Source organism: Euprymna scolopes, chromosome 2 (genome assembly GCF_053919585.1).
Source record: "Euprymna scolopes isolate OS-2025 chromosome 2, ASM5391958v1, whole genome shotgun sequence".
In the NCBI taxonomy this organism is placed as follows: Eukaryota; Metazoa; Mollusca; class Cephalopoda; order Sepiida; family Sepiolidae; genus Euprymna; species Euprymna scolopes.
Genome location: NC_136483.1, coordinates 192544855 through 192562665, shown reverse-complemented (window position 1 = coordinate 192562665; position 17811 = coordinate 192544855).

The following is a 17811-nucleotide window of genomic DNA, read 5'->3' as shown; positions in this document are numbered from 1 at the left end:
GATCAATCGAAGGAAAGTCTTCTAACCTCTTGAATAGGAAGCCACGTTTTATTTATCTTGGTACACGTTTCATTTCACTTAGAACAGTTCAAATTTTTTCTGACCAATCGAAGTAAAATCTTCTAACCTCTTGAATTGGAAGCAACCTTTTATTTAACTCCGTACACGTTTTATTTAACCTAGGGCAGGTCGAATGTTTGCTGATCAATCGAAGTAAAGTATTCTAACCTCTTTAATATGAAGCTAGGTAATATTTAAATTCTTACACGTTTAATTTCTCTTAGTACTGTCTTAATTTCTTCTGATCAATCGAAGTAAAGTCTTATAACCTCTTGAATTCGAAGCCACGTTTCATTTACCTTGGTACACGTTTAATTTCACATAGTACAGGTAAAATGTTTTCTGATCAATCGAAGTAAAGTCTTATAACCTCTTTAATATTAAGCCAGGCTTTGTTTAACTTCTTACACGTTTAATTTCTCTTAGTACAATCTGATTTTTTCTGATCAATCGAAGTAAAGTCTTATAACCTCTCTAATTCGAAGCCACGTTTTATTTAACTTGGTACACGTTTAATTTCACCTTTTATGGTTCAAACTGCTTCTGATCAATCGAAGTAAAGTCTTCTAACCTCTTGAATAGGAAAACTTGTAACACGTTTTATTTCACTTTCGAATTTTTTCTCATCAATTGAAGTAAAGTTTTCTATTTCTTGAATTGGAAGCCAGATTTTATTTAACTTGGTACACGTTTAATTTCACTTAGTATAGTTAGAATATTTTCTTATTAATAGAAGTCTTCTAACATTTTCTTAGGAAGCCATGTTATATTTAACTTCTTACACGTTTATTTCTTTTAGTACAGGTCGATTTTTTCTGATCAATCGAAGTAAAGTCTTCTTCTTGAATTGGAAGAAACGTTTTATTTAACTTGGTACCCATCTAATTTCAGTTTGTACAGTTCGAATTTTTTATGATCAGTCGAAGTAAAGTCTTCTAACCTCTTAAAGCAGCGTTTTATTTAACTTGTAAGCAACGTTTTATTTTACTTCGTACACGTTTAATTTCACCTAGTACAGGTCGAATGTTTTCTAATCAATTGAAGTAATCCCCTAACCTCTTTAATATGAGCCAAGTTTTATTTATCTTCTTACACGTGTAATTTCTCTTAGTACAGTTTAATTTTTTTCTGATCAATCGAAGTACTGTGTCTTGAATTAGAGGACACATCTATATTTACCTTGGTACATGTTTAATTTCACCTAGTATTGTGCAAATTTCTCTTAGTACAGTTTTAATTTTTTCTGATCAATCGAAGTTAAGTCTTCCAATTTCTTGAATTGGAAGCCACGTTTTATTTATCTTTGTACACGTGTAATTTCACTTAGTACAGTGCTAATTTTTTCTGATCAATCGAAGGTCAGTTTTATAACCTCTTGAATTGGAAACCAGTTATTACAGTTCGATTTTTTTCTGATCAATCAAAGTAAAGTCTGATCATGTTTTATTTAACTTGGTACATGTTAAATTTCACATAGTATTGAACAAATTGCGTCTGATCAATCGAAGTTATCTTCTAACTTCTTGAATTGGAAGCCACGTTTGATTTAATTGGGTACACGTTTTATTTCACTTAATAAATGTCGAATGTTTTTTGATCAATTTAAGTAAAGTCTTCTGACTTCTTGAATAGAAAGCCACGTTTGGTACACGTTTAAATTAACTTAGTATAGTCTGAATCTTTTCTGGTCAATCGAAGTAAAGTTTTCTAACATGATAATATGAAGCCAGGTTTTATTTAACTTCTTACACGTTTAAAATGTCTGAGTACAGTTTTAATGTTTTCTGATCAATCGAAGTTAAGTCTTCTAACTTGTTGAATTGGGAGACACGTTTTATTTATCTTGTTACACGTTTAATTTCACTTCGTACAGTGCGAATTTTTTCTGATGATACGAAGTAAAGTAATATAACCTCTTGAATTGGAAGCTACGTTTTATTTCCCTTGGTACACGTTTAATTTCACTTAGTACAGTTCGATTTTTTCTGATCAATTGGAGTGAAGTCTTCTAACCTCTTTAATATGAAGCCAGGTTTTATTTAACTTCTTACACGTGTAATTTCTCTCAGAACAGTCTTAATTTTTTCTGATCAATATGATTTTTCTGATCAATAACCTCTTGAATTCGAAGTCACGTTTCATTTAAATTGGTACACGTTTAATTTCACCTAGTATTGTGCAAATTACTTCGGATCAATCGAAGTAAAGTCTTGAATTGGACGCCACGTTTTATTTAACTTGGTACACGTTTAATTTCACTTATTTCGAATTTTTTAATTTCACTTATTTCGAATTTGTTCTGATTTATCGAAGTAAAGTCTTCTAAATTGTTTAATGGGAAGCAACTATTTATTTAACTTCTTAAACGTTTAATTTCACTTAATACAGTTTTAATTTTTTCTGATCAATCGAAGTAAAGTCTTCTGACTTCTTGAATAGGACGCCACATTTTATTTAACTTGGTACACGTTTCAATTCACTGAATGTTTTCTGGTCCATCTAAGTAAAGTCTTCTAAAATGTTAATAGGAAGCCAGGTTTTATTTAACTTGGTACACGTTTAATTTCAATTAATACATGTCGAATATTTCTGATCAATCGAAGTAAAGTCTTCTGACTTCTTGAATCTGAAGCCACGTTTTATTTAACTTGGTACACGTTTAAAGTCATTTAGTATAGTTCGACTGTTTCTGGTCAATGGAAGTAAAGTCTTCTAACCTTTTAATAATTTAATAGGAAGCCAGGTTTTATTTAACTTTTTACACGTTCAATTTCTCCTTGTACAGTTTTAATTTTTTACTTGAATTAGAAGCCACGTTTTATTTAACTTGGTACATGTTTAATTTCACTTAGTATGGTGCAAATTGCTTCGGATCAATCGTAGTAAAGTCTTCTAACTTCTTGAATTGGTAGACACGTTTGATTTAACTAGGTATACGTTTTATTTCACTTAATACATGTCGAATGTTTTTTTGATCAATTTAAGTAAAATCTTTTGACTTCTTGAATAGGAAGCCATGTTTAAAAGTCACTTAATACAGTCTGAATGTTTTCTGGTCAATCGAAGTAAAGTCTTCTAAAATGTTAATAGGAAGCCAGGTTTTATTTAACTTCTTACACGTGTAATTTCTCTTAGTACATTTTTGATTTTTTCTGATCAATCGAAGTTAAGTCTTCTAACCTCTTGAATTGGAAGCCACGTTTTATTTATCTTGGTACACGTTTTTTTCACTTCGTACAGTGCGAATTTTTTCTGATCAATCGAAGAAAAGTAATCTAACCTCTTGAATTGGAAGCTATTTTTTTTATTTCTCTTGGTACACGTTCAATATCACTAAGTGCAGTTCGATTTTTTTCTGATCAATCGAAGTAAAGTCTTCTAACCTCATGAATTGGAAGCAACGTGTTATTTTACTTGGTACACGTTTAAGTTCACTTTGTACAGTTGGAATTTTTTCTGATCAATCGAAGTAAAGTCGTATTTCCTCTTGAATTGTAAGTCACGTTTTATTTAACTTGGTACACGTTTAATTTCACTTAGTACAGGTCGAATGTTTTCTGATCAATCGGAGTAAAGTCTTCTAACCTCTTTAATATGAAGCCAGGTTTTATTTCACTTCGTACACATTTAATTTCTCTTAGTACAGTCTTAATTTTTTCTGATCAATCGAAGTAAAGTCTTATAACCTCTTGAATTCGAAGCCACGTATCATGTAACTTGGTACACGTATAATTTCACATAGTATGGTGCAAATTGCTTCTGGTCAATCGAAGTAAAATCTTATAACCTCTTTAATTGGAAGCCACGTTTTATTTAACTTGGTAAACGTTTAATTTCACTTCGTACAGTTCGAAGTTTTTCTGGTCCATCGAAGTAAAGTCTTCTAAACTGTTTAATTGGAAGCAACTATTTATTTAACTTTTTACACGTTTAATTTCACTTAGTACAGTTTTAATTTTTTCTGATCAATTGAAGTACAGTATTATAACCTCTTTAATTGGAAGCCACGTTTTATTTAAATTGGTACACATTTAATTTCACTTAATACTTTCGAATTTTTTCTGATCAATCGAAGTAAAGTCTTCTGACTTCTTGAATAGAACGCCACATTTTATTTAACTTGGTACACGTTTCAATTCACTGAATGTTTTCTGGTCAATCGAAGTAAAGTCTTCTAACATGTTAATAGGAAGCCAGGTTTTATTTAACTTCTTACACGTTTAATTTCTCATCTTGAATTGGAATCCACGTTTCATTTAAATTGGTACACGTTTAATTTCACTTAATACATGTCGAATGTTTCTGATCAATCGAAGTAAAGTCTGCTGACTTTTCGAATCGGAAGCCACGTTTTATTTAACTTGGTACACGTTTAAATTCACTTAGTATAGTTCGACTGTTTTCTGGTCAATGGAAGTAACTTTAACTTTATATACGTTTAATTTCTATTAGTACAGTTTTAATGGTTTCTGATCAATCGAAGTTAAGTCTTATAACCTCTTGAATTTTAAGCAACGTTTTATCTAACTTGGTACACGTTTACACTTTGTACAGTTTTATCTAACTTGGTACACGTTTAAACTTTGTACAGTTGGAATTTTTTCTGAACAATCGAAGTAAAATCTTCTAACCTCTTGAATTCGAAGCCACATTTTATTTAATTTGGTACACGTTTACTTTCACTTAGTACAGTTCAAATTTTTCTGATCAATCGAAGCCAACTTTTCTAACCTCTCGAATTAGAAGCCGTGTTTTATTTCACTTGCCACCTGTTTACTTTCACTTGCCACAATTCGAATTTTGTATCCGATCCATTGTAGTTAAGTCTTGTTACCTCTTGAATTGGATGCCATTCTATTTCCCTCTTCACATGTTTACTTTCACTTGCCACAATTTAAATTTTGTTTCCGATTTATTGAAGTAAAGTTTTTATTTCTTGAATTTGGACACATGTGTAATTTCATTTGCCACATGTTTAATTTGACTTGCTACAATTCGAATTTTGTTTCTGATCCATCGAAGTAAAGTCTTCTTACCTCAAGAATTCAAAGCCAAGTTTTAATTTTATTTCTGAACAATCGAAGTAAAGTCTTTTACCTCTTGAATTGATAGCCATTTTAATTTCTCTTGCCACATGTTTAATTTGACTTGCCACAATTCGAACTTTGTTTCTGATCAATCGAAGTAAAGTCTTCTAACCTCAAGAATTCGAAGCCAAGTATAATGTCAGAAGAGTTTCCGATTGATAGCGTTTCTAAAAAATGTACTGGAGATTAAGTGGGCAAGTGTTCTTTTCAGGTTCTGGACTTTATAATTTGGCAGCTAAAGAGCAAAAATTCTTTCTTGTGTTGACACAAAAATTTTTTTGCTGGAATGCTTAAAGATTCAATTATTATGGAGCAATTCCGGTTTCTGATTGGTCAACTGCAACATATATATATATATATATATATATATATATATATATATATATATATATATATATATATATGCACGATCTTGGAGTCTATATTTTTAGCACTCTCCCCTCAACTAGAGAACAAAGTCTTAAACTGAATAACCAGGGCTTTATGTACGTTGGACTAGCCTTTCATCACTGCATTAGTTACTTATATTTTCTCTACCATTCTCCTTCAAGTCAGGACTGTACCCTAATGCATTATATCTCTGATAGTATAGATGCAGCCATCTCCTAAGATAGCAAATCTAAATACATGTGTTTGGTGACTTTAATGTCAACCATAAATATTGGCTTAGTTTCTTTGGTTGCACACATGCAGTCGGACATTGTACTTATAGCTTTTCTATAATCTCTATACCCTCACACAGACAGTCATGTTCGTGACCCGCCTCCCATGAACATGAATCATAAACAGCAGCAAGCTTCACTTCTAGACATATTCCTTACCACAGTGCCAGAGGATTGTTTAACTAAGGCTCACAGTCCACTTGAAAATGCAGACCACCTGGTGGTATGAGTAGACATCAGATTTAAAATCCCAACCTCAAGGTGAGGAGCCATTACTCAAAACAACAAGGTACTACAAAAGGGCTGACCAGGAAGCCATCACAAAACACATCAGAGACACCCCATAGACCAAAATCTTTTCTGTTTCTGCAGCACAGTTTGCATATGAGACAACTGAATGGTACAAAGCGGGAATTGAAGCACATGTTCCCACATGGAAGTATTATAGCGAGACCCACTCACCCCCATGGTTCACTACAGATTGTTCAGCCGGCATTGCACAAAGACAGAATGCATTCTGCCGGTTCATATGTCATAAGTAAAATACAAATAGGCAAAAATTTATAGATGTTAAAAATCAATGTAAGAGAAAAATAGCCACAGCTAAAAGAAGGCATGCTGGAATAGCCAGGCAATGCATAGAATCACAGAAGATAGGAACTCGTGATTTCTGGAAAGTTTATAATAGTGTAGTGAATCATCAATCAGTAATTTCCTCACCATTCAACAACCAAAAGGTCGCATGCACTGCAACCGAGAATATGCTTGCCTAGCAATTCGCCTCCAACTCCATCTTTGAGCTAACAAACAACTCCCTTCCAAATTTCCCTATGTGGACTGAAGCAACACTTAATGATCTAAAAATCACTCCTCATATTTGCAATATCATAAAAAAACTTAGACACCTACAAGGCATGAATTGAAAGCCATGCTTAATTTTAGAAGAGTTTCGGTGGGTAGTTGTTCTATACTAGTTCTGGAAATGAACAGTTTTCGATGGGTAGCTGTTCTGTATAAGTTTTAGACTTTAAAGTTTTTTTACACAAAAAGCAGCAAATCTTTTTTGTGCAGACACGAAAAAATTATGAGCAAGAATGCTGGAATATTCAGATTCAATATTTTTATGGAGCAATTCTAATTTCTGATTGGTTGATAGCAGAACGTGAATTAATTTGATCTGTCAGATGCTATCACCAGTGTCTATAAGTAAAACCTTTCGACTTTCTGTAATCATACCCCCTATTATATTAACAATATTGCAACAGCCTGATCTCATCCCTGCTATACTAATTAAGAAATTCTCAGCTGAGCTAGTCACCATACTTTCAAAACTCTACAACAAATGCCTTGCTGAATCTTGCTCCCCTAATAGCTGGAAGATGGATTCTGTGATACCAGTGTACAAGAATTCTAATGAAAGGTTTGACTCTCTGAATTATCGCCCTATCAGTTTCATCTCCCTCTTCACTAAAATCGTCGAGACATTAATCAATCAAGCACTAGTCCACCACCTCGCAAAAGCTAATCTTCTCTCTGACAAACAGTATGGGTTCAGGCAATGTCGTTCTACTGCAGATGTTTTAACAGTCATCTCTGAACACATATACCATGCACTGGATAAGCCAGGCGAAGCCAGAGCTGTAACCCTTGATATATTCAAGACCTTTGCCAAAGCCTAGCACAAAAGGCTGCTAATGAAAATTAAATCGTACGGTATAACTAAATGAATACTAAATATAATTAGATCCTTCTTGGACAATGGGACCATCCAGGTTGTCATTGATGGACGTTCATCCAAACAGCATAACATTAATGTGGGAGTGCCTCAGGTTGATTCTTGGGCTACTACTATTGCTGATATTCGTTAAAGACTTTCCTGATAATATTGTGTTCGAGATGGGCATATTTGCTGATGATACAACACTCTATAACACGCACGAGGTAAGAACAGATGTAAACAAGTCTAAGACAATGGCAGAATCCTTAGAAAATGACCTCTGCATCGATCACTAGTCTCTCCCTCTTGGATAGGAGTTAAAACAAAAATCTCCAATCTAATAGGTTCCACTTTGTCAACTAAGCTCCAACCCCTGTCCCATCGCTGCAATGTTGCATCTCTGTGCCTGTTTTACAAATATTTTAATGGAATGTGCACTTGTGCCCCCTCAACATCCTCGGCAAACCCACTTAACAACAAAATCACATCTCTTCGCTGTCGAGGTCCCTAAATACTAGAAAGCTTCTCACTCTAATAGTTTCTTCTCTTGAACAGTAAGACTTTGGAATTCTCTTCCTGCTACCTACTTTCTTTACTGTACCGATATGCAGAAGTTTAAATGTAATGTAAACCAACATCTTGTTAATCATTCCTAGGCATAGTCCCAAACAGTAGCCCCTTACATTAAAGTGACGATATGCCTTGTTAGGGGTGAACGTGAGTACCCCCCCCAAAAAAAAAACAACAACAAACAAACAAAAAAAAAAACAAGGTTGTGTCTGCCCGAAAGAACAGGAAGTATGGGTGGCTCAGAAATTGGCCATCAACATCGAGACACTATTGTGAGCACTGGCCAATATCTGATGAGATCCCAGAACCCAAACCTCATGGCAGTGCATCAACATCAAGAAACAAGAGCCAGTAAAACAACCTTCATCACAAAAGTGACCACACATTTTGGACAAACAAATAAGACGAAAACACCAAACAACCTGCCTCAGAAATAGCCCAAAAAGAACCACCTGAAATACATCAAGATCTTCCATAGTAGAAAAATAGAAAAATGGCTAATCAACAACATGCAAAATATTTCCTGGAAGAGCTATTCCAGAAATATATAGACAAGGAAGGCTCTGGCTAAAAAGAGGATCGTTTCACTATGATCAGAAGAGAATGATGATGGTTGGCCAAAATTAAGGCTTGATGACGAATGCTTATAAGATGAATGGTCTCAGCAATGACAACAAGTGCAGGTTCTGCTGCACAGAAGTAGAGAGTGTGAGTCACTTGACATGTAAGGTTTTGCTAGAGGATGGCTACTGTACAATGCGGCACAATGAAGTGTGTAAAAATCTCAACTAGACCATCTGTAAAATGTTGAATATCGAATGTATCAATAAGTCCTGGAAACATATACCAGAAATAATAGTTGGAAATAAGTCATGTCACGGATGCGTATATTATACATATTTTTTTCTTTATGTTTGGTTTTTAATATAGAGGAATTCTGGACAAAATATAAACAAACAAATAAGGAAAAATAATATTTCTTGCTTCTAATCAGGATATAAGTTGTGTCTTTCGATTAACATGAAAGTGAGTAAGTGAGTAATTAAAAATTTTCGATAAGCTTTTTATTTTTTGAAGAATAATATGGTGTAGTTATACAAGTTTATATTTAAAATATTTTGAGAGATTTTATCCTGAAGCATTTTGTATAAATCATCATATGTTTGAATTAAAATTTTGAAATGTTTTAGTCAATTACGTCAGGTTAAACATATTAAGAGTCAAAATTGTCTTTAAATTGTAAAAATCACAGTTCAGGGGAGACAATTCATACAAGACATTATATTGGGAATTACTCCCCTTGTTTAATTCTGCGAAGTTGCGTTGAAGAAGTTATTGTTTTTATTTACTTTCCTCCCCACGAGGACAGAACTCCGTCTCGGACCCATTCCCTATTATCGGTGGCCTGGAGCAAGGCTGTGTTCTGGCACTAACATTTAAAAAAGAAGCTGTTATGTTAAGTTTTTTTTTAACCTTAAAAAATACAAAAGAATGAAACTTTTTACTAAAATAAGGATGAAAATTTTAAAGCTGCGTTTACAATTCCTCTACTACTTTCATTTTTTAATGTTAAAAACTAGATGTTTGTGTTATTAATATTACTAGCTGTACCCGGCCACGCGTTGCTGTGGCTCAGTTTGTTAAAATGGAACACATGTGAAAGTAGAGAAAAGTTTGATTCTTTTTTTCCAGAGAATGTACAAATTTTTTTTTTTTTTTTTGTAATAGATGTTAAGAAAATAAACAGAAAAATACTTCCATCATTAATTATGCAAAAAAATAAATAAAATACGATAAAACTTGCTGAGTATGCACTGTTTTACGGTTGTTGTAAAAATGTAACGGAATTGTCCCCCCCCAACGAATATAATCAAAACAGTAACATTCAACAATTGTACTTTATCTATATAAAACACAAAATGGGTGTTTGTATTACTGTACACATAGATTCGAAAAAGTTGTGGAAAAAAAAACCAAACAAATATATAACAAATAAATGTTATCAAAGCCAAGATAAGTTACTTTTCTGCCAAACTGGATAGATATATTTTTCGTGTTTTTATTCAATGTAACATATTTATTCAGCTCGAAAACCATACAGTGTTTACCGATGTATTCGAAATTCCAAGATGGCGTCTCCGTCTCACACCCTCATTAACACCGTAAGTATGGAAGAAGGTGTTATAAATAAAAAACTATTCCAAATTTATAACATCTTTTCCCACACTTACGTGTTAAAGAGAGAATCAGACGCCATCTTGAATGTTCCAATACATCGGTAAACACTGTATGGTTTTCGAGCTGAATAAACATGTTACATTGAATTGGGAAAAGATGTTATAAATAAAAAACTTAATGAAATACTCTTAAATATATTCGGCGTGTTTTTAATAGTATTTTGTATATTTTTTTATTTATAACACCTTTTTCTATACTTACGGTGTTAAAGAGGGTGTGACTGAGACGCCTTCCTGAATTTTCGAATACATACATCGGTAAACACTGTATGGTTTACGAGCCGAATATTGTTACATTGAATATAAACACGAAAAAGATATCGAGTTTGGCAGAAAAGTAACTGATCTGGGCTTTGAGAACATTTATTTGTTATGTATTTTTTTTTTTTGACAACTTTTTCGAATCTATGTGTACAGTAATACAAACCCCCTTCGGAGGTTGTAATGGCCCCCCCCCCACCTAAAATGTAGTTGGAAAAATCGATTTTATAATGAGATTAAAGAATGGTTAGTCTAAAAAAAGGGTGAAAAACAAAACAAATAAGCAATTAATAATTATTACCAAAAACAATAAATGCTACTTTTTTTTACTGGCACAAATAGAGTTGGATACACAAGTAATAGTCGTAGAGTGATAGAGTGTAAGTAAAACCTGGAATATCCGGTTGTTTCGTTTCGTTTCGTTTTAACAATGGAAAGAGCAGAAAATGGAGAGAAAAGAAAGAAAGAAGGAAAGACCGAAAGGAAAGATAAAGATAGGGAAGTACCCCCACCACCATCACCCATAAAGCAAAAAGACAACGAAAGGTAAGAAAGAAAGAAAGAAAGAAAGCAAGCAAAAAAGCACGTAAGGAAAGAGCGAAACGGAAGTTGTGTTTGTGTAAGTAAGTAAGTAAGTAAGTTTGGTGCGTTTCACGTAAATGTCAATTCAGGTTTTCATTAAACTTTAACCACGCGGGTTATAACGAAATCGAAGTAATGTAATTGTGAATTCAATTCCAGGTAACGGATTGTGGTCTGTTTGAATCTAATTTTATTATAATAAATGCTTTATAAATTGTGTTTATGTTTTATGCTAAACAATGGCAAAGTAAGCGTGGTTCGTTTCAGTGTAAGTCCAGTCCAGTTTTTAGATAAATTCTTACCGGTGATCGGTTTTAAATGTCTCCTGTGAATGTTCTGGTACGGTGTAAGTGAGTGACGGTGGTAGGATGAATTTGTTAGAGAGAGTTTACTTTACTACTTCCATTAAATGTAACCGATTTTTACAGTGGACTCTCACCAGACAGAATATAGGAAACTGTGATCAGCGAGATCCTTGATATGTAATAACCCTATAACATACGGCAGATGTCCTGATTCAGTTTGTGTATGATACGGCTGCACCAAATGTATACAGGTACAGTCCTATAAACGTCAAAGTCGGAGGGGAAAAAATGAGTTTATTTTATTTATATAGATAGATAGAATAGAAATAGAAGATTTTTCTATACTTACGGTGTTAAAGAGGGTGTGACTGAGACGCCTTCCTGAATTTTCGAATACATACATCGGTAAACACTGTATGGTTTACGAGCCGAATATTGTTACATTGAATATAAACACGAAAAAGATATCGAGTTTGGCAGAAAAGTAACTGATCTGGGCTTTGAGAACATTTATTTGTTATGTATTTTTTTTTTTTTGACAACTTTTTCGAATCTATGTGTACAGTAATACAAACCCCCTTCGGAGGTTGTAATGGCCCCCCCCCACCTAAAATGTAGTTGGAAAAATCGATTTTATAATGAGATTAAAGAATGGTTAGTCTAAAAAAAGGGTGAAAAACAAAACAAATAAGCAATTAATAATTATTACCAAAAACAATAAATGCTACTTTTTTTTACTGGCACAAATAGAGTTGGATACACAAGTAATAGTCGTAGAGTGATAGAGTGTAAGTAAAACCTGGAATATCCGGTTGTTTCGTTTCGTTTCGTTTTAACAATGGAAAGAGCAGAAAATGGAGAGAAAAGAAAGAAAGAAGGAAAGACCGAAAGGAAAGATAAAGATAGGGAAGTACCCCCACCACCATCACCCATAAAGCAAAAAGACAACGAAAGGTAAGAAAGAAAGAAAGAAAGAAAGCAAGCAAAAAAGCACGTAAGGAAAGAGCGAAACGGAAGTTGTGTTTGTGTAAGTAAGTAAGTAAGTAAGTTTGGTGCGTTTCACGTAAATGTCAATTCAGGTTTTCATTAAACTTTAACCACGCGGGTTATAACGAAATCGAAGTAATGTAATTGTGAATTCAATTCCAGGTAACGGATTGTGGTCTGTTTGAATCTAATTTTATTATAATAAATGCTTTATAAATTGTGTTTATGTTTTATGCTAAACAATGGCAAAGTAAGCGTGGTTCGTTTCAGTGTAAGTCCAGTCCAGTTTTTAGATAAATTCTTACCGGTGATCGGTTTTAAATGTCTCCTGTGAATGTTCTGGTACGGTGTAAGTGAGTGACGGTGGTAGGATGAATTTGTTAGAGAGAGTTTACTTTACTACTTCCATTAAATGTAACCGATTTTTACAGTGGACTCTCACCAGACAGAATATAGGAAACTGTGATCAGCGAGATCCTTGATATGTAATAACCCTATAACATACGGCAGATGTCCTGATTCAGTTTGTGTATGATACGGCTGCACCAAATGTATACAGGTACAGTCCTATAAACGTCAAAGTCGGAGGGGAAAAAATGAGTTTATTTTATTTATATAGATAGATAGATAGAATAGAAATAGAAGATTTTTCTATACTTACGGTGTTAAAGAGGGTGTGACTGAGACGCCTTCCTGAATTTTCGAATACATACATCGGTAAACACTGTATGGTTTACGAGCCGAATATTGTTACATTGAATATAAACACGAAAAAGATATCGAGTTTGGCAGAAAAGTAACTGATCTGGGCTTTGAGAACATTTATTTGTTATGTATTTTTTTTTTTTTGACAACTTTTTCGAATCTATGTGTACAGTAATACAAACCCCCTTCGGAGGTTGTAATGGCCCCCCCCCACCTAAAATGTAGTTGGAAAAATCGATTTTATAATGAGATTAAAGAATGGTTAGTCTAAAAAAAGGGTGAAAAACAAAACAAATAAGCAATTAATAATTATTACCAAAAACAATAAATGCTACTTTTTTTTACTGGCACAAATAGAGTTGGATACACAAGTAATAGTCGTAGAGTGATAGAGTGTAAGTAAAACCTGGAATATCCGGTTGTTTCGTTTCGTTTCGTTTTAACAATGGAAAGAGCAGAAAATGGAGAGAAAAGAAAGAAAGAAGGAAAGACCGAAAGGAAAGATAAAGATAGGGAAGTACCCCCACCACCATCACCCATAAAGCAAAAAGACAACGAAAGGTAAGAAAGAAAGAAAGAAAGAAAGCAAGCAAAAAAGCACGTAAGGAAAGAGCGAAACGGAAGTTGTGTTTGTGTAAGTAAGTAAGTAAGTAAGTTTGGTGCGTTTCACGTAAATGTCAATTCAGGTTTTCATTAAACTTTAACCACGCGGGTTATAACGAAATCGAAGTAATGTAATTGTGAATTCAATTCCAGGTAACGGATTGTGGTCTGTTTGAATCTAATTTTATTATAATAAATGCTTTATAAATTGTGTTTATGTTTTATGCTAAACAATGGCAAAGTAAGCGTGGTTCGTTTCAGTGTAAGTCCAGTCCAGTTTTTAGATAAATTCTTACCGGTGATCGGTTTTAAATGTCTCCTGTGAATGTTCTGGTACGGTGTAAGTGAGTGACGGTGGTAGGATGAATTTGTTAGAGAGAGTTTACTTTACTACTTCCATTAAATGTAACCGATTTTTACAGTGGACTCTCACCAGACAGAATATAGGAAACTGTGATCAGCGAGATCCTTGATATGTAATAACCCTATAACATACGGCAGATGTCCTGATTCAGTTTGTGTATGATACGGCTGCACCAAATGTATACAGGTACAGTCCTATAAACGTCAAAGTCGGAGGGGAAAAAATGAGTTTATTTTATTTATATAGATAGATAGATAGAATAGAAATAGAAGATTTTTCTATACTTACGGTGTTAAAGAGGGTGTGACTGAGACGCCTTCCTGAATTTTCGAATACATACATCGGTAAACACTGTATGGTTTACGAGCCGAATATTGTTACATTGAATATAAACACGAAAAAGATATCGAGTTTGGCAGAAAAGTAACTGATCTGGGCTTTGAGAACATTTATTTGTTATGTATTTTTTTTTTTTTGACAACTTTTTCGAATCTATGTGTACAGTAATACAAACCCCCTTCGGAGGTTGTAATGGCCCCCCCCCACCTAAAATGTAGTTGGAAAAATCGATTTTATAATGAGATTAAAGAATGGTTAGTCTAAAAAAAGGGTGAAAAACAAAACAAATAAGCAATTAATAATTATTACCAAAAACAATAAATGCTACTTTTTTTTACTGGCACAAATAGAGTTGGATACACAAGTAATAGTCGTAGAGTGATAGAGTGTAAGTAAAACCTGGAATATCCGGTTGTTTCGTTTCGTTTCGTTTTAACAATGGAAAGAGCAGAAAATGGAGAGAAAAGAAAGAAAGAAGGAAAGACCGAAAGGAAAGATAAAGATAGGGAAGTACCCCCACCACCATCACCCATAAAGCAAAAAGACAACGAAAGGTAAGAAAGAAAGAAAGAAAGAAAGCAAGCAAAAAAGCACGTAAGGAAAGAGCGAAACGGAAGTTGTGTTTGTGTAAGTAAGTAAGTAAGTAAGTTTGGTGCGTTTCACGTAAATGTCAATTCAGGTTTTCATTAAACTTTAACCACGCGGGTTATAACGAAATCGAAGTAATGTAATTGTGAATTCAATTCCAGGTAACGGATTGTGGTCTGTTTGAATCTAATTTTATTATAATAAATGCTTTATAAATTGTGTTTATGTTTTATGCTAAACAATGGCAAAGTAAGCGTGGTTCGTTTCAGTGTAAGTCCAGTCCAGTTTTTAGATAAATTCTTACCGGTGATCGGTTTTAAATGTCTCCTGTGAATGTTCTGGTACGGTGTAAGTGAGTGACGGTGGTAGGATGAATTTGTTAGAGAGAGTTTACTTTACTACTTCCATTAAATGTAACCGATTTTTACAGTGGACTCTCACCAGACAGAATATAGGAAACTGTGATCAGCGAGATCCTTGATATGTAATAACCCTATAACATACGGCAGATGTCCTGATTCAGTTTGTGTATGATACGGCTGCACCAAATGTATACAGGTACAGTCCTATAAACGTCAAAGTCGGAGGGGAAAAAATGAGTTTATTTTATTTATATAGATAGATAGACGAGCCGAATATTGTTACATTGAATATAAACACGAAAAAGATATCGAGTTTGGCAGAAAAGTAACTGATCTGGGCTTTGAGAACATTTATTTGTTATGTATTTTTTTTTTTTTGACAACTTTTTCGAATCTATGTGTACAGTAATACAAACCCCCTTCGGAGGTTGTAATGGCCCCCCCCCACCTAAAATGTAGTTGGAAAAATCGATTTTATAATGAGATTAAAGAATGGTTAGTCTAAAAAAAGGGTGAAAAACAAAACAAATAAGCAATTAATAATTATTACCAAAAACAATAAATGCTACTTTTTTTTACTGGCACAAATAGAGTTGGATACACAAGTAATAGTCGTAGAGTGATAGAGTGTAAGTAAAACCTGGAATATCCGGTTGTTTCGTTTCGTTTCGTTTTAACAATGGAAAGAGCAGAAAATGGAGAGAAAAGAAAGAAAGAAGGAAAGACCGAAAGGAAAGATAAAGATAGGGAAGTACCCCCACCACCATCACCCATAAAGCAAAAAGACAACGAAAGGTAAGAAAGAAAGAAAGAAAGAAAGCAAGCAAAAAAGCACGTAAGGAAAGAGCGAAACGGAAGTTGTGTTTGTGTAAGTAAGTAAGTAAGTAAGTTTGGTGCGTTTCACGTAAATGTCAATTCAGGTTTTCATTAAACTTTAACCACGCGGGTTATAACGAAATCGAAGTAATGTAATTGTGAATTCAATTCCAGGTAACGGATTGTGGTCTGTTTGAATCTAATTTTATTATAATAAATGCTTTATAAATTGTGTTTATGTTTTATGCTAAACAATGGCAAAGTAAGCGTGGTTCGTTTCAGTGTAAGTCCAGTCCAGTTTTTAGATAAATTCTTACCGGTGATCGGTTTTAAATGTCTCCTGTGAATGTTCTGGTACGGTGTAAGTGAGTGACGGTGGTAGGATGAATTTGTTAGAGAGAGTTTACTTTACTACTTCCATTAAATGTAACCGATTTTTACAGTGGACTCTCACCAGACAGAATATAGGAAACTGTGATCAGCGAGATCCTTGATATGTAATAACCCTATAACATACGGCAGATGTCCTGATTCAGTTTGTGTATGATACGGCTGCACCAAATGTATACAGGTACAGTCCTATAAACGTCAAAGTCGGAGGGGAAAAAATGAGTTTATTTTATTTATATAGATAGATAGATAGAAGATAGAATAGATAGATAGATAGATAGATAGAAGATATATAGAAGATAGAAGATAGAAGAAAGAATAGAAGATAGATAGAGATAGAGATAAGCTTTGTTACTATCAGGTACGGGCAAAATGAATGCCGATGCTCAAAATATATAAACATTTTGACCCTTCCCTTTACTTAAAAGTTCACCAAAATTCAGGAAATTAACCAATTTTAATAAAATTTTCAGCATTTATCAAATAATGATTGCGGAATATAATAAACCAATTTTTTTTAAATTTAATTCTGAGTGGAAATGTATTATTTTGTTTAAACAAAAAATACCTTTACTAAAGTTATGGTTTTCAGTAGTAAATAAAAAAACGCAAGAATTTATTTTTGCTTTTTTTTTTTTTTTAAAATATAAATAAAGAATCGTAATTTGTAACAATAAATAAAATAATAGTAATAGGAACATTACGAAAAAAGCCCTAAAATCTGTATTAATGAATTCGATATAACTCGAAGAAAAATGAATTTCTCGAACTACCAATATTACCATTGAATTAAGCATTGTTTATTTAACATTTTCACACACACACACACACACACACACACACACACACACACACACACACACACACACACAAAATTATAGCAAATATATATATTTTTTAATTACAGATTTCGCATAATTTTTATATGCAAGATTTCAATAATTTCTTTGCTCGCAAGAATGTTAAACTTTCGGCGTAACATATTTTTTATATAATCTCGAACAATAATAAAAAAAAATTGATTTAAAACAGGAACATAAAAAATAATTAAATTAAAAAATGATAAAAATTGATACAAACGTTCAGAATAGGAATGTATGGATGCACGCCAGGGAAAGAAAAAAGAAATCTGACACCCCTACCTCCTTTTACTATCATGACTTCATTTTAAAACAG